We start from the raw sequence: 17601 nt of genomic DNA on the forward strand, positions 1-17601 counted from the left end.
GGAAGCAGGTAGGAAGGTGGCCCTGAGCACCTCCTTGCTCCTCCCTGCGCTGCAGAGAGCGGAGCTGGACGCAGCACCTGCACCACGGCCTGCTCGGCGTGTCGGGCTGCTGCAGCCTGCTGTGAGGCTGCTGCCCCACCATGTCCCTCTCCCAACCCTTCCTGCTCTGCCAAGAGCTGCGAGATGAGCATTTTGGTAGCAGGTTCGTGAACTTTGCTATGTTTTATAGCCACTAGAGGGGGGTCAGAGACTGCTGGCGTGGGCTACATGTGCACCCGGCTGCCCCGGGCTAGCACAGGGCCACCTGGGCTGGCCCCTGGATGAACACTGTGCTGGGAAGCATCGAGCTGCCTTTCCCAGAGCAAGTCTGTGACACCTGTCCCGTCCTCTTCAGGAAGGCCAGGATGTGCTGTCTGCATCCWTGCAGCTTCCTGCCCACTGGGACACAGAGTGCTGGGCTGCCAGCGAGCCCCWGTGCGAAGCCCATCTGTCCAGTCTACACTTACCATTTGGGGCCCATTAGCGCTTTGGAGCTTGAGAGCCAAGTGGTGTCACCCAAAGACAGCCATCTCACACACTGTCCTAAAGCCAGATGAGCCGCCTCTACGCAGCAGTCTCTCCCTGTCAGGACTTCTGGTTGGAGATGTTCCCCCATAGCTCTGTTCAGCGGGGACCATGTCTTTCAGTTCACACAAGGTGCCTGTAAACTGGTGGTGTGAGAACATTTTCTGTACCTCCATCCTGAGATGTATGTTGTTGGCCTAGGAAAGAAGAGGCACTGAGAACTGCTGAGAAACGTCAGATCCCGGGGACTGCTGGAGCTGCAGCAACTTCAGCCTGCCAGGAGCAAGTGTGTTTGTTGACACTGCAACCAGGCACTTGAGGTGCGTATTTCCTTTGCTAGSAAAGCACAGAGGAGTGTTTGTGCCAAACTGAGAAGTTTTTAGGACAGTTTTATAGTTCAACATTTTCCTTTGTGGACTCTCTTATCTGATTATCCTTAATGGGGTTAAAGTGCTATGTTTTCCATTCTTAGGTGCTGCTCTCCAAACTCTGAACAACGTGAGCTGCAACAGTTGCTCCCTTCTCACAGACTCTTGGCAAGCCTCAGTCAACTTGTGAAGAGGGAAAGAGGGAAGAAGAGAGTCTGCGATTGCCCTTGACAGAGCCCAGACAGCCCTGGGTGGGTTTCTTCTTCCTGTGACCAGCACATCTCTTCTGCACTGTTGTGATGGATGGTCCTGGTGAGGCTGGAGCGGGCTTCAAAAGCAGTAYTGGGTGGCATCAAACCAGTCCCCTAAGGTACTGTACTTGTTGCTGAGAGCACCCAGACCCTAACAAACCATGGYGATAGCCTACTGTCTATGTCACTGGGAGGGATGGGGATGGTTGTGTTAATGAATGGGAAGGATTTGCTCTCCCCACCCCTTGACACAGCTCTGAGATTGTTTGAAGTGGGAGGCTGTTGATTATAATTTATACAGCTTTTATAATCAGGAAAACATCTGCTGGGTGCTCTTTCCGGTGGACAGGGCCAGCCGAAGGCTCCAGGACACAATATGTAGGGGTTGCACCAATCACCACCTGTCTGCTCCTATAATCAAGTTGATTTTTTATGATCTTGACATCAGCTTTCAAGACGCATGATCTATGTGTTTATTTAGCTGTCTTTCCTGGCGTCCCTTAGTTTTGAACCCCTGTAAATCCTCCCACAGTTGGATTTCTGCACTTTTCAGAGATTACATTTTCTGACAGTACATTTCTCCTACCCCCTCACTTCAGTGACAGCTTAGGCTAGACTCCAGGGACCAAAGTGTTCAAACCTGGCTCCTTAAAACTGAGCTCTGACATAGAGTGTCACCTAACTTACAGGTGGCCAAGCAACTGCAGATAGTGGTACTGTGAGAGAGCTGATCCCAAACATGCTGCTTTGAGGTTGAAACTCTCCTCCAGAATCAGGAATCTGCTTTGAGAGATCTGGGGCTGTTTTTCAGGATGTGGAGGCTGGACCATGAAGGAGTTTTTGTGACCATACAGGGCTGTTTCAGATTGAAGATGATGAAGTGATTTGTCCTGGCACAGCTGGGTGTAGAGGAAACATTTAGCTGTTTGTGTACAAAGGTTTGCCATCTGCCCAGATTTCCTGGTTTCTGCTCTCTAAGAGGAACAAATTCACTTCTTTCTAGGATCCTGTCTCCACACCAGAAACATGAATGGAGTGAGTGTGACCAGCACAGCACCTTGTTAGAAAGCCCAAATTCTTGATGCCAGGGGACGTGATCCTTGCAGGTCTGCTCTTTCACTTCCTAGTGGCCCCTGTCCACTGACACAGTCTGCTCAAGAGGAGTTAACTCTAGCAAAGATTTCCCAAGGAATCCAAGTCATATGCTTCCCAGAAAGTTCATGTTATAAAAATCCTCATTTTTGCCAAACCACCTTATTTTCTTCTGGGGAAGTACAGCTGATGCTGACTTTGACCAGTTCTAACATGTGTATGGATGGATGAATTCTTGGGTGCCTCCTGGAAAAAGTATGCCACAGCCTTTGCTGTTTGTGCAAAGGWGTCCTGCTCAGGAGGGAGAACCGAGGAGAGCCATAACCAGAAAGTTTTCACCTCTATAACCTGTAGCCTCCAACTCAAGCAGCTGGGAGTATGTCTCTGTGAGGCAGCTGTGCTAGTAGGAAGACCTAATGACATAATGATCTGGGGTTTGAGTCTCTCTCTCCCCCTTCCTCCAAACTTCCCAGCCACCAGTGCCCCATAAATGAATTTAYTTACAGGATTAACTTTTATTCCCCTTGATCTTCTTCTGAGGCTTTGACACTGTGTTTTGGGATCCCTGATACAAATTTACTTTTGAACTCCTCACATTTGTGCTTAGCCCAAGTCTATGATATTTCCATGCTGTATTAAATCAGCTTCCATGCTCCAGCATCCAGATAAAATAGATTTAGAGCACTTTTAAATGTGTCTCAGAACCTAGTTTTCCATGTATCCTGTCAATGCCATTGTGAGCATTGAGGGCCTAGTAGTACCTACTGCTATTTGACTCGTCTCACAGTGCATTGTTGCCTTCTCAGGGGTGCAATTTTAAACCTTSAAGAGCAGAAAAGCTTCCAATGAGGACCAAATTCTCCATGGATTTGGGCTAACACCTTCCTGTTTTCACCTTCTAAGAATCTGGCTGGGTAGCAGAACATGTTGGTGGGTGCCACATGGTGACCAGCTGCATTAACCATCCCTTATCACAGCACCTCAGAAGAGGACTCTCTTCCTGCAGCTTTATGCTGTGACCTGACTGCAGCCTGGCAGGCCTTGGCCATCTTCCAGGGCTGGGAGAAACCCTCAGGCATCATGAAGGATATGGGGGGTCAGCAGCCTGGTGTAATGCATGGCCTCACCAAATGTCTCAGTGCTCCCTTCTTTTCTCCATCCTTTCCTATCTAGGTGTCTCTGCTGGGTCCTCATAACCAACCTTATCTAGTTCATTAGAGAGAAGAACTGATTTAGCACGGAGTGATTTACCCATCTGTGTAACAAGATGTAAAAGGATCTCTTTCACACTAGACTGGAAGCTTGCCTTTATGGGCTTCTTAAAGCCCTGGTATTCAGTGGAAACCTGTCTCCTGCTAGCAGAAGACTGGATACACCTCATCATCACTGTGCATACTTTTGCCTGCCATGCAATCACTGGAAAATAGATGAAGAAAGATTGATCTGTAGGTCTTAATTTTATGGGGTTGAGTGGAATCCACCTCCCATCAATTTGCCAAGGTCAGTTAAAAGAGCCAATGTCCTTATYGTTTCCCTTATCTTTTCTGGGAATAATCTGCCAAATGATCTACCCCTTTATAAGGGCGTACCCCTTTATAAGCAGTAGCATCTAGCTGAATGTCTCATTGTGTGCCTTCCTGGGGAGGGAGAACGTGGTCTGCCTCTGTGGAGTTGCTCTGCATGGGGTARTGAATGAAGTGGCCAGGCAGCAACCAGGGTCTCATGTGGGACAGCTGCAGGATGGGGCACAGGACTCCTGACTGGTGGGTGGTGGTTGTCCCCTCCGTGCTGGGCTGCCTCTCTGTGCTGAGTTGGGAGCTGCTGTTGTCCACAGTGCCCAGCTAAGAAGCTGGATTTGCATTTCAGGAGAAGTAGGTTACAACTGTGAAAATAACAGTTGGTTTTGTCTGTGCGTGGGGCAAACTTGGTTGTCCTCTTCCGTGTTCTTCTAGAAAGCTTCCCGCAGAAAACTTCTTGGATCCTGGACGATGATGGCTCGGGTTCTCAGCTGTGGTGAAAATCTACACAGAAATAAAGTAGTGGTTCTGTCTTTAACTACTCTAAGGTCTTTTCCTTGTGATAATTCTGTTTTAAAATTGTTCTCCTTTTAGAAGTGCATTAGATGGAGCTCAATTCCAAAAAAGAAAAAAAAAWTCCACATTTTTCAGCTCCTTATTTGTGAAGAGCCTTTGTAATGCAGACCTACCAGCTTGGTCAAAGGCTGGTGAGCTTTGATCAGCCTGGATTYTGGGTTTAACCTGCATGTTTAACCTGTATATTCCCTTCCTGTAGCTTGAGAGGACAGGAGAGAACTTTTGCCACCACTGGTAGCATCACAGCCACCTTTCCATCTCAAGGTCTCATTTGGAGACAATACTCCTATTAGAATTACAATCCCTTTCTCTTTGTATCTGTCTCCTTTATTTTTTTTCTCTTATTTTCTTTTCTTTTTTAGTTGTGTCCCAGAAAACTAAGGCACAGAGAAATTTAACAGTTTGCCCAAGGTCACTTATCAGTTGCGGAGTCTGGAATAAATGTGCCCTGATTTCCTGGCTCAGTGTTGTGAGTGTAAACGGCTCCTTGCTCTGATGACAGTGAGGGCTTTACAGTAAGAGGGGAGAGAGGGGAAAAAAAAAGTCATATTTCAACATGCTTCTTGCTCTGTCCCCAAGTGCATCCCAGAGGGTGAGAGTGAAGTCAAGAGGCTGCTGTGAAAGGGTTATAACAGACCTCTGATCACAACCGATTAATGACAGCCCAAGGGAGCAAGAGCCCTTGAACTGACAGGAAAGAGGTGTATACAGAAAAGTGACCAAGTTCTAAATGCAGCAGCCACGGTCTGACACAGAGCAGCAGCAGAGGGGAAAAGCTGTGTTTAAATCCGTGGTGGCAGTGCAGAAAGGGAAGGAGTTTCACCCTCCCTTCCCAGCAATCTGTGTCTGGACCTTCAACTACCAAAATTCGCTCTAGTGAGACTTGTTGCCCTGAATCAGCTGGTTATGGTTTGAGTTCTGCTTTTTATGTGGTCAAAATAAGCAAAAATAGCTGGGAGATGTATCACTGCTCCTTGGGAGAGTAGGRAATATGGTGTCAAGCCAGGGAAACAGAGGCACGGCATCATGTTGGAGCTGGCCACCATGGCAGGCGGACAGAGACGGAGCCAGGACATGTCCCTGGGTCTTCCCCAGCGATGGTCCTGCACTGCCTTGTGTCCAGCATTGGGCTGGGCTCAGCAGAAACCTTCCCTTAATGCAATTAAAGGATGAGCTTGGGATGCCTGGGGGAGGAAGCAGCCGTTTCCGAGCGTGGCAGCGGGCATGGACACCGAGCCGTCCCCGTGCTGGAACCGCGGCACGAGAGCGTGACCCCGGCGGGAGGACGTGCGTGGCTCTCGGTGCTCTGCCCGGAAAGCAGGTGGGCTCTTCACATGCACAGAGGCAGACCTGGCTCCACAGCGTTCTGAAAGGCGGCCTGCAGGATGGATAAGGAAACCTGTGCTCCTCCTGTAACGGGTCCCAACCTGCTTGTTAGACCCGGTCAATAGCTTGCTGTCGAAAGTAATTCTCTGTCAAAAATACTCTTTTTTTCCTCTTTTCTGWCAGAACAGAATTTTTCTCAGAACATGTCAATTTTCCAGCCAAAATTTTCACTTTTGTTGCTTTTTTTTCCTCAAAAAATAGCAACACTTGAAGTGACATGATTGTCAGCTAGTGAAATCTGAATCTGGGGGCTCAAAGCAACAAGGTCTTGAAGTGTACTTTATGTAACAGCAACAAAAACGTTTGGAGCAGAAGAAGGTTTTCAAGAGCTGGTTGTCACAGGGGGAAAAAATAAGACACTTGTCTTTTTGGAAGTCTTTTTGGAAGTCAGTAAACTTCTTGGAGACTTTTCTAGTCAGTAGTTGTGAGTCTGTGCATGGTTGAGCAGGATGCTTGCTTGTAGACAAGGATGACCATAGTCCAAGGCTGCTGGCATCTAAAGGTCCCACTGATTCTGGTCTTGGGTTGCGGTGTCTCTTCCTCTGTCTTTTAGCTTGATTTCTAATGTTCTTATTCAGCATTAAACATGATAGCTCCTCTATATCGTGGAAAGCAGCTAGTCTGGAGAAACCACGCTGTGTTAGGAAAGCTTTCAGACGAGTCTATGCTCCATCCCACAGGGCTTGGAGCACTCAGCATGACCASGGAGCCTGAGGTGTTGTAGGTTGGGTCTGTGGCACTGACAGTGGGTGCTCAGCCTCAGTTATGAACATCTCGCAGTATCTCTGGCAACCTTGTGGTTTTAAGCATTGATACCTTGACCTGCTGGACAGGGAGCCATGAATGGAGATGTAGCTAAGGCCCATGTGAGGGAGGTGATAGCGCCGGGGTCTGGAGGGTGTCTCCAGTCCTGGGCAGTGAGGATGCAACGAGGCAAAGAGGGAGCTGGTGGTTGACTGTCTAGAGAGGCCCTACAGCGCCAGTCCCATGAGCAGGTTGACTTGGCAGGACATTGGSTGTTGCCAGAGTTAATGCAAGGAGCGTGAGTGTTTGTGCGCGCCTCTCGGGTGTGTTTATGCATGCAAAGAAGTGCCTGCTGGGGAAAGGAGTGGAAGGCTTGTGATTTATCATTGCTCTGTAATGGGTGCCGTGCTTCTAGTGAAAGAGGTCAACCTCCCTGCGAGATACCGAACCCCCTCCTTATTAACGTCCTGTTACAGCTAATGGCTTGGGGTAGGGCAAGCAGGTCTTACAAGGAAGGCATTAAAGAGCAGCGCTACTTGGAAGGGAAGCCAAAGAATTTACAGCAATATTTACACAGAGGCTCTCCCCAGAGATAAGGAGCTACATGGTTGGCTCAGCAGATAAGCAGAGCTGTGGGACAAGGCAAAGAAGACACTTATTTCTGCATCCTGAAGTTTGACAGGAGCAATCCAGAGCTGTGTGGCATGGGAGATGCAAATGCAGTTGGGACCATGTGTGGCAGATCCAGGGACCAGGGAAGAAATTCTACTGGAGTGCAGAAGGTTAGTGTCTCAGAGCAAGGAGAGGGCCAGCACAACACCATGTGCTCCTAGGCCTGACCCTCAAGGTGTGAAGGTGAGGATTAATACAAACTAATGGACACAATTGTTTGTCCTGGTTTGTGCAGTGGAGATGWGGTCCAGGTTTGGCTGGACCTCCAGCAACCAACCTCTCTGTCCTATCTGCCAAGTGCTTGGCAGTTGCAGGTGGTCATGGCTAAGTCGCAGCCCTAGGCTTGCTTGTTAAGTTATGTTCATATACCTTCCCAGCTAGCTGTGAATGTGCAGTGCCTCTGCTTTCGATCATCCCTAATCGTGTCTATTTCCTATGGAGGCTTTAAGATCCCACAAATCGTTCTCTACCTCCTCCATCCATTTCCTGCCAGACAGGCCAATACCTCATGTCTACCTGCCTCATCCAGCAAAACTTCCTGATCCAAAACCTGCTCTAGACAGCTGTAGACAGCAGGTTTTGAAGCTGACTGCACCGGGCTTTGGATCTAGCCATGCCTGTGATAGAGGAGCTAAATAATCCCCCGCTCAGCGATTCATAATGAGGCAGCCCAATCTGCTCCAAACCCCCTTCATGCCCAAACCAGAAACCTCGTCTCATTCTCAACTTCTTTTTATGTGCCTGCACAAGCCACGGCCGCCACCTTATGTGAGCACCTCATCCTGAGTTAGACCACATCTCCACTTCTCCGACCTCCCAGCYTCTAATAGCACTCGGCCACCGATCTCCGAGCACACCATCCATCATTTGACTAGCACATTATTTATTTACCATGGGGGAGAGAAGGGAGTTGGGTTGTCTGGAGAATGTATTAAAATTTCATTTGTTCTCATTGATTCCTGAAAGGAAATTGCTGAGTTATGCCATCACGGTGGACTAGTTATGCTATGGAGAATATGTACTATAAAGGAGTGCTGGGTAGGAGTATGGAGACAGAGTTAAGGTTATTTTTAATATGCAAAGTAAAATTACTGTAGCCGTTTAACTAAGACATGAAATACATCAGAGCAGTTTTCTCTGCTTCTCCTCTAGTCTCTCCCATAGGTGCTTGCTCACGTAAGTGCAAGGCACTTGCTGTTTCTTCTTCCCCTATGCAACATGCATGGCGTTGCCTCCTCCTCCTCGCCGCCGGGTGAGTACCTCTTGCTCACCAGGTTTCTGCACCAGCATCCAAGCTCAGTGTGTGGCACATGGGCATGGTGGCCAGGCCTCGTTCCCCCAAACTCCAGTTCARTTTGGATGGCATTGCCAATCAGTTTTCCTTTTCCATTCATGTCTGGTTCTCTTCCCTGAATTATAGCTGTGATAGTTAGCATGTTATTTTTTGTCAGTTTGGTCTATTTGTTTACATATACTAATGCTACAAATCCATCAGAAATACTGACTTTTGCAAAGGTTTCTTTGTCATCCAAAAGCTACTTGTTTTCCTTCCCTTTCTGAAACTGCCATCCCAGCTGCAAGTGGCTCTTACAGCTAAAGTTTTCCTTGCTTTCCTTGCTTTCCTTTTCCTTGCTTTGAAGCCCGGCAAAGACTGGTTCAGAGTCTTGACTGATGACTGGCTTATTTTACTTTATCTTAGACTAGATTCCTAACCAAGTTAATCTGTAAGTGTGGTTTAAATTCTGATCAAGCACAAGGGTTGGAATAACCTGCCTTCAGAGCCTGTCTTTGGAGGARATGGTGCCACCTGCTCCTGTGAACAAGAGAGGAAAGCAGTTGCCCTTGAGGAAAGCTGTATTTGCTGGGGCAGACACTGTTCTCTGCATCGAAATGGAGGCTGGTGGCATGAGATCTTCGGACTGTGTAGCCAGGAAAGGTCTCTGCATCTTCCCTAAACATTTTGCCTCTGTTTCTACCCCCTTCTAGCTGCTGCATGCTGCCTCCTGGCATGGTGAATCCCCGAATTCAGGAAATAGCGGGGCAAAAGTGGGGTGTTTTTACAAAGATTTAATTTTTGTAGTCTAGGGGATAAGCAGGGGGTCTTTGAGTTTCTCTGGGAGTTGAAAGAAAGGACAGAGCAAACTGGCACTGCTCCCAGTCCCAAAATGTTTTTACTAATTGCGCGCAACCTTCCTTACGAGAGACAGAGACTGCAAATACCACAGGCAGTTTAATTACCACTACTGGTTTCACATTGATCTTATTTATGCTGCTCCCAGGGCTGTGTGTGTGTGTGTGTGCAGGGAATGTGCGCGGGGTGGGAACAGGTTGTGTAAGGAATTGGCTCTCAAGGGGGAGGGAGTGCGAGGTGTAAGGGAGTTGTTTGAGGCTGGAGGCTCTTTCCCAAAAGCTACTTACTCTTGTCCAGGGTGTTTGGGTAACTGGGCTCTGGATACCCCTGGTGCCCTGGTGCAGGGCACAAGCAGGAGCGGGAAAGGGGCGAAGTGCAGGTGAGGCTGGTGCAGGGCTGCCTGCCAGGGTGAGTTTAACTGGCCCCAGTTCAATTCATGGGCTGGTTTCCTGCAGCCTGCTTGGTCAGCCACYGCTCTGTACGCGGCCGAGCTCTGCAGCCCAGCAGTGATTGCTTCCTCTTTGCTAACCTTCCCCTCCTTGCAAGCAATGAGTTTCTTCCCCATCCCAAAGGGGGGGAGAAAGTAGCAGGGGAGGAATCCGACGCGAGCAGGCTGATGGCTGCCGTCCCAGTGCAGCCTCAGCAAATGGGGCTCGTGATGGATGAATGTGCAGGGCAAGAAGTAATAAAAAGGGCCCCAGTCATGTAATCTTCCATTAAAATGAAATGCATACCAGAAATGARGCATTTCTGCAGCTTGTACCATCTCCCACGGAAGATCATGAATAAAAGAGGCAAGTGTACTGTTGACAGATGCCGGCATGCATAAAGGACAGTTCCTATAAAGGCAAAGCCCCGGCTAACAGATGGACTAAAGATGTGAGATGCAGGAAGATTTACCAGTCTAAATAATTCAAGGGAATGTCGTATGGGGAGGCAGTGCTCTGAGAAGGGAGCCAGCAGAAGGTACAGATGGAAAGGCAGGCCAGGCCTTTCCCACAAACCCATTAAGAACGTCGCTTGTCTGACTGACAGTATGTTGCACGAGGCACCAGCAGAGATGGGTGGATTTGCCTCCAGCACTCCTTCTGCAAGGTCAGGAGAAGAGTTAATTTCAAAGGTTGCAACTTTTCGAGGGCATGCTTTGTCTGCTGCGAGGCTGGTTTCCCAGACCTTCCTCCTCTCCCCTGCTCTTCYTCACCAGCCCTCCTCCTGCCTTGGAGGAAAACGAGAGCATGGAATTGATGCTGCAGCAGTGAGCGGAGGGTGGAGATAGTAAAGGCTCAGGGCTCCTTTTGCCTTCCCTGGCCTGCTCAGGTCAGCTCTGGGTCCCTGGTGGTTCTTTGGCCCCTTGGGGAGGTTGGACATGCCTCCTGGCTAGTTTTGGTGCGGGGCTGTGGTCTCATGCAGCAGGCYCTTTTAATCCCACCTGGCTGCAGGAGGGTCTGCAGTGGCACTGAGCAGAGGTGGGCAAGGGAACGTCCAGTGTGACTTGGACAGGTGGCAGTGCTTGTGTGGGCAAAGAGATGCCTCTGTGCCCAGGTGCTGTGTGGAGAAGGGAGGAGTGTGAAGGACTGCACGAAGAGGAGCAGTCTGGCACGCAGAGGGGAACTGCTTCAGCTGCTGGCGCAGGCTGGGTTGGTGTTCAGGAGTGAAACAGCACCCAAAGAGTGCCCTGAGAGCACCCTGGTAGCTCCACGTATGAGATATGACACCTCAATACAACCCTGATAAACCTGGGCTCCTTTTAGAGCTCTATGAGTATCGTGCGGATGGAAGGCTCCTATGCACCAATTGCAGCCGTGCCTGAATACAGTCCCTCTTGGACCAGGTGGCCTTGTGTGGTGAGGTGGATGTAGCCCTGATGCCAGAGCAAACACTGACACGTGGGATGTTCTAGCTCTGCTGTAAGGAGGTTTCACACCCCCACATTGCAGGGTTCAGTGTCCCTCGGAGCAAGCAAGGCCTGACAAGTGCTTCACACCCACTGCTTAGGGACATGACCCCAGTTTGATTTTTGGAGAGCTAGTTCTTCCGTTTCAGAGATTTTCTGCCTGTCTGGGAGCCCTGCAAATCAGGTCTTTGAAATTCTTGTAAGGTGCTTGGAGAGGAAGGCTGGGGCCTAAACGGGCACTGGTCCTCTGGGAGTTCTGGTCTGTCTGGCCCTATGAGCATCTCTGATCTCTCAGGATAACCTCAGATGTTGGTCCTTGGAGGACTCAATCCTGTCCTAAGCTTACCCATGTTCAGACCTTGCCAAGTCTCCTGTGTCAAGGATGAAGTCTAAGTTTGCAGTTCCTTCTTTTTCTCCTCTTCCTTCCCCTCAGCATCCTGAGGTCTGTCTCATGTACACAGAGCAGTGGCACCTCCTGTCCTCTGTCCAGGGTTGGATATTGCTGATGACCCATGCTTGAGTTCCTCCTGTGGGATCCTACATGCTGGTGGCAGCAGAAAGTTGAGGGCTTTATGTCAAGCCCTCTGAACATGACTGCCTTGGTCCTCGCCTTCTTTGAGCTCAGTCTGTGGGCTCAGACACTTGTGGGGCCTAGGCTGGGTTTGTGGTAGCTTGATTAGCAGAGGTGGCTGCCATGAGCCACCTTGACAGAGATCCTATAGCACCTTGATGACAGAGGCTTGGGAACTGGAAAAACTGTGCAAAACCCCCAAGTTACCAAATTTGAGACTGAGAAGAACTGCCTGAGCTGTTGAAGCRTGTTGGGGTGGTCTTGGCATGCAAGGCATGGGAGCTGAGCTGATCTCGGAAACTGGGGCAGGTTTTTGTGGCTCCAGGGGTGGGATCTCAGCTTGAGCTCTCCTGGGACAGAGCATTGCAGTGGTCGAGTGCAGCGCTGGTCATCCCCTCTGGAGATGCCTGGTTCCCACTCGCTCCCAGGGCTGGCTCAGCGAATACGGAGCATTTGGGCAGAAGGAAGATAAAGGGCAAGATGCAGAGGGTTAGATAGAAGTCAGCGGCAGCTGCTTGGCAGAGATTGTGCGTGCGCTCCGCTTGGAGAGGACGCCTTCCCCGGGCTCGTCAGCCGTCTGCAGCATGGCGATTAATCATTGGTGTCAGAATCCCTAATCCTATTCAATGGAAAACAAACAGCGCGGCATCCAGCCCTGTGCTGAGCCCAAGCAATTAGCATGTTTACATGGGCTGGGAAGGCTCAACAAAGAGTGGCCAACGGGGGCCACGGGAAATGAACCCTTGTCAGCCCTTGATGTTCCAAGTGCTCCAGGATCCCTGGGCTCTGACCCAGGCCCAGGCTTGGAAATGCAGCTTGCGCAGATTGAATGCAGCTACCAAAAGCAGTTTTTCTTGGTTAGGGCTCAGAGCTGTGAGTGTGGGCAGCTCTTAAAGTGGGGGACTGTATCTGATCCCCTGTGGGGAACTGGAGGTGTGGGGAGGGTAAGGGATCTGCTCTTGCTTCAGCGTAGAGTGAGTGGCAGATATAGCTAATCCTCGCTGCCAGTCCCTGCTGCCCTGTGCTCCTGTCCCTCTCCCACTCGTACTGCTGGAGCTATGTCTCCCTGCTTGAAATTAGCTGCATGTTTTGTGTTTCTCCCCCAAAGCTGTGCTTTGGGGATCTGCTAAGCAAAGCTAGACTCACCTCCCTCTGAAGGCAGGTCTCTGAGCCACGTTGAGTCTCAGCCCCCTTGACCAGGCATTAATGATATTTTTAGATATGATATTAGAGAGCTGGGTCATAGGGAAAGATGCAGAACTAAACAGATGCATGTTATGGGCTGGGACAGCTGAGTGGTTTGCACTATCTCAAACATTTCCCAAAAAAGAGACTAATGCAATGCTGCTTCAAAAGCTACATTGATGATCCCCTAAGAAAAAGGGGCTCAAAATTTGTCTGTGCCCTTTGCCTCTGATATACACAGGTGAACCTKCTTTAAGCTCGTCAGCTCAGCACATTGGCAGGACTTGCCCAGGTGAGATGAGTTGTCTCTGTGAGGGTGGCCTTGTGCTGCAGCAGGGCAAAAGGGACTGCAGGCAGTGAACAGCTTTACGGGGACTCCTGAGCTATGGCCCATGTGGGGTGGCCCTGCCTGGGCGCCTTCTGCCTGGTCATCCTTTTTCCTAGAGGTTCAAGTTGATTGTGGCCACCACCATGTAACCYTATTTTCTGCCTGACACAGGATACGGGGCTTCTCTGAAAAATCTACATCTGCAGTATCCCCCATTGCAAGATCTCCACAAAGGGCAGGATGAGCAGYACCCAGGACGACGTCTAAGACGAGTGAGCAATCCTCTACATACGCATCCCTGCACTGCATGGRCATGCCAAGAGCTGCTGTTCCTGCCCTGCAGCACCACCAAGGGTAAGGGGCTGGCTGGGGGGTGCGAGGGGTGTTTTGGTCATACTCTGCATTTGGCCTGCACTGCAGTAAACCAGAGTGCAGAGACACATGCGAGAGAAGTTTACTTAACTGAGCTCTGCAAGCGATTCCTCAGAGTGACAGATAAAAGCAGCAAACGAGGAGTGAGACATAAGCTACGTTTTTGTAGGACCTACCAGAGGCTGGGTGACAGTTTAGGGATGTTGGCAGAGGGAGGAGCGGAGTTGATTTGGTTTGACTCTTAAGCCTCAAGTGGACCATGCTGCTTCTCGGTTTGGAAGGGTGGTAGTGAAACAGTCCTYGCAGGTACTTGATTCCTCTCAAAATGAAGGGGCAGTCCTGGGCACACAGTTCCCCTKCTTCCCTTCCACAGATGTAACTGATTTTGGGGGGTGGGAGGGGGAAAAAAAAAAGAATTGATTCAAATAAAAATGTGTTTGTATGAGGAAAAAAATTATTTCCTTCCATGAGAAAGCACATAGTTTGAGGCAAATTTATGGCTTTGGCCTGGTCATTAATATCTGGTTGTCAAAAAGTATTGGTTTGAACAAAAATATGTTGTAATAAAAATGCATTGTTTTGAAGAAATTTATTGTCCCCATGAAAACCTATTCAATTCAGAAAGATATGTTGATTTCAATGAAAATCTATTTGTTTTAAGAGACAGAGCAAAAGAAGTCTACACTCAGCTGAGTGTCAGAGCTTCTCTCTGTACAAATCCCTCAGCAGTCCTGCGGTAATTAGGACAGGGAAACCTGGAAAATCAACAACCAACTGGCAAAGGAAGTCCCATAGGTGCTACCTAGGGAAGAAAGGAAGCGTGTGACCTGCAGAGAGTGTGGAGGAGCGCTCTGGATAAAAGGAGGGAGGAAGCATTAGCAGAGAGCTGGAGGAGCAGGAGCAGCTCCAGACACATTGGTACGTGGTTGTCATGCCTGGTGCCCACCAAGCTTCTGGCACGTGGATGAGCTGGGTCCCGCTTTATCCCTGTCCCGGGATGTTCCTGGGTGACCTGTGCTCAACACTGCCATTGTCCTCTTTAAAATGGGACTCTCTCTGGGAATGGGTTTAGGGCTGTGTCCACGCACAGGGTGAAGGCTCCTTGCAGGCTTCTTGCATGGAAAATGCTAGGGGCTCCTCTGAGGCTAAAACAAAGCAGATGCTTTAGCTTTCATTTTGATGGGAAACGGGAAGAACTCCCGAGAAAGGAATATTTTCCCCCAAAAGAAGTTTCTTGCCTTCAAAATACCCTTTCCCACTGGGAAGCTTTTCCCCATTTCCCCAGCAGATTTTGGCTGTCTGAAAACAGGGACAGAGGGCAGGGTCAGCACAGCCTGTGCATCTGGCAGTGAGCCCCAGGCAAACCAGCCACCATCATGCAGAGCCCTTGCCCGGCTCCCCACTGCTCAGCCATCAGTGCAGGACAGACAGTTTTGTGATGTTTGGTCTTTGAACGCCCAGGAGGGGCTTGGTAAAGGCTTGGGGACCACAGTGTTGGCCCTGCTTGGGGACCACAGTGTTGGCCCTGCTTGGGGACCACAGTGTTGGCCCTGCTTGGGGACCACAGTGTTGGCCCTGCTTGGGGACCACAGTGTTGGCCCTGCTTGGGGACCACAGTGTTGGCCCTGCTTGGGGACCACAGTGTTGGCCCTGCTTGGGGCAGAGCACATGCTGATTGCTCTTACCTGCACCAAATGTTCACCTTTCCCAGCAGAAGACCCTGTTCTCTGATCTTTACCCGTGAGGAAAGTGCTCCTAGAGATAAGGAGGCCTTTCCTTACAAAGCAGATGGATTCATAGATTTACCCTATGCACACCCCCAGAGATGGATGCATATGTGAACCCAGCTCCAACTCCTTTGTAGAGGTGGAAGATGCAAATCTTGCAGTGCATCTGAAGATTTGCTTTGTGGTAGGTTCAGCCCGTACTCTTTTCATCTCTCAGCCCAAGCCAAATGATATGAGCGGTGAGCAGAGTAACTAAAGCTTTCCCAGACCTCAGTATGAGACGAATGTGTTCATGCTGCTACTCGAGTTATTCCTGCTTTGTTGTTGCTCTATGACAGGTTGAGAAAGGGGCGCCTTGCATGAGRCAAGTGCGGTTACAGAGGATGAGTCTCTGTGCTAGAAGGTTTATCATTCAAGTAGGACAGGAAAAAGGGGAGGGGAAGGCAAGGCAGATGCACAGAGGACTGAGCTGAAGCAATCAGCAAGGCATTTACTGGGCAAGGACTACAAATGGGCATTTGGATTGCCACGAAAGCAACCCATCATCAGCATTTCTCTTCTCTCAGGCTGGCAATCCTTTCTCTGAAGGGCTCTCCTTGCATTTATTATAAGGATAAAAACCCAGACAAGCTCACTCCCATGGAGGGAAATAGAGCAGTAGCGTGTGGGCCTGGGCAGAAAGAGTCTGCACGAGTGCACTGGGCATCGCAGGGTACTTTGCACTGATGTTTTTAGCTTTGTGCTGTGTCTGTGGAGACCTGCGTGGCACCTCCTCGAAGGTCAGGAGGGCAGATGAGATGGGTCTGGACCAAGACGAAAGGCTGGTGAGAGGTTGGAGTCGGGGTGGCCCCTCAGCCCCAGCGCGTTGGGGCTACCTGCCCTCCTCTGGCTACGGGATCCTGGCCTGGCCCTCACCAGCCTTTCAGCTCAGGAGACTTTTCAGGATGGCCTTTCATTTCTTTCAGTCCTGCTCCGGTTTTACTCCAGGATGGTGAGATGAGAGGGAGGATATGAGCTTTGCTATTCTGCCTAAGCCTCTTTCCCTGCCAGCAGGGACCAGATGAAATTCGCTCTGAGCTCGAAAGCAGTAATGTGGCCTTAGCTGGGATTATGAGCCGAGCCATGGCCGTATCACCTGAAATCCACCTTCCCGGTCCTCCCCTCTAAAACAATCAGCACATGTTTGCAGTGGGCTTTTTCTTTCATTATGCTCCATCCCTGCTATTTAATCAGCTTCTTCTTTTCTCTGTTTGTACAAGGCATCACTAACCCATATTAGAGGGGGAAGGGAAGGTACGAGATAAAAAGGGAGGAAAAAAAAAAAAAACAGTACTCAAGAAATGTCATTGCTGTAGTATTATCCCCTCCTTGCCAGCACACGCACAGGTTCTGGTGTCAATGGAAAGGTTGCCTCTGATTAATATTAATAAAGAATTAGAGCTGTGTTTGTCATGATCAGCTCATTTGGTATTGCTCTGTGTGGCAGGTGAAAGCTGAAGAGGGGAGGAAAGAAGTCTCCATGACGTTCATTAATCATTTCATCAGCAAGGAGTTCAAAGCAGAGCCCTGCCTTAGCAAGGGCCGCAGACAGGGATGGTGCCATGTTTATTCAGATGTTCCTGCTTATGTCTCTGACCTGCTGCCCAGTCTGCTGGGATGGGCCTCCAGCATTAAGATGCTCTTCCAGGATCTTGGATGCCCAAATGATCCCCACATATGGGCTTGGTCTTGAACAGGCCAAAATGGTGACATGTGAAAGTCTGACATAGATCCACCTTCAGTGCTTACATGTCAGTTAAATATGGTGCTGGATCCTAGAAGAGTTCAAGAAGTTTCAGAGATGAGACCATCCTTTGGAAACCTAGATTTAGTTCCCCCTTTTTTCTTTTTTTCCCCTCTCAAAATAACTCTTTTTCCTTAGACTGAGATGAGGAACTCCTGAGGGCAGGGAGTTCTCTTTACTCTATAGGTGAGCAGCAGCCAGGAGCCACTACACAGACGCTGTGRTCAGTGTGAACTGTCGGAATAAGCCCCGTGCAGGTATGTTCCGTCTCCAAGATAAGCACTGTAGGGACAGGAATGAACTTAAATKAGGTGTTCAGTCCAAGAGGGGCTCCTTGACAGGTCTTCCTGTGGGAGACTTCCAAAAGACAATTCTTCCCATCAAATATGCTCTCTGTTGTCTAGAACAACCCTATAGGTGACCATATTTAAACAGTTATA

General features: G+C 49.5%; 1 long non-coding RNA gene across 3 annotated transcripts in view; it reads left to right on the forward strand.

Annotated features, from left to right (window-relative positions):
* Nucleotides 1-13617, forward strand: part of LOC112952156 — a 39550-nt gene extending 25933 nt beyond the window's left edge. For 2 of the 3 annotated variants that reach the window (XR_003250334.1, XR_003250336.1), the window contains exons 2-4: nucleotides 766-884; nucleotides 1037-1183; nucleotides 13451-13617. This is a non-coding gene — a long non-coding RNA (uncharacterized LOC112952156). The remainder of the gene's footprint in view (nucleotides 1-765; nucleotides 885-1036; nucleotides 1184-13450) is intronic. The other variant, XR_003250335.1, reaches the window with a different exon arrangement.
* The last annotated feature ends 3984 nt before the right edge of the window (nucleotides 13618-17601 follow it).

Source organism: Nothoprocta perdicaria, unplaced genomic scaffold (assembly GCF_003342845.1).
Source record: "Nothoprocta perdicaria isolate Ctin4 unplaced genomic scaffold, notPer1 scaffold_392, whole genome shotgun sequence".
Classification (NCBI taxonomy): Eukaryota; Metazoa; Chordata; class Aves; order Tinamiformes; family Tinamidae; genus Nothoprocta; species Nothoprocta perdicaria.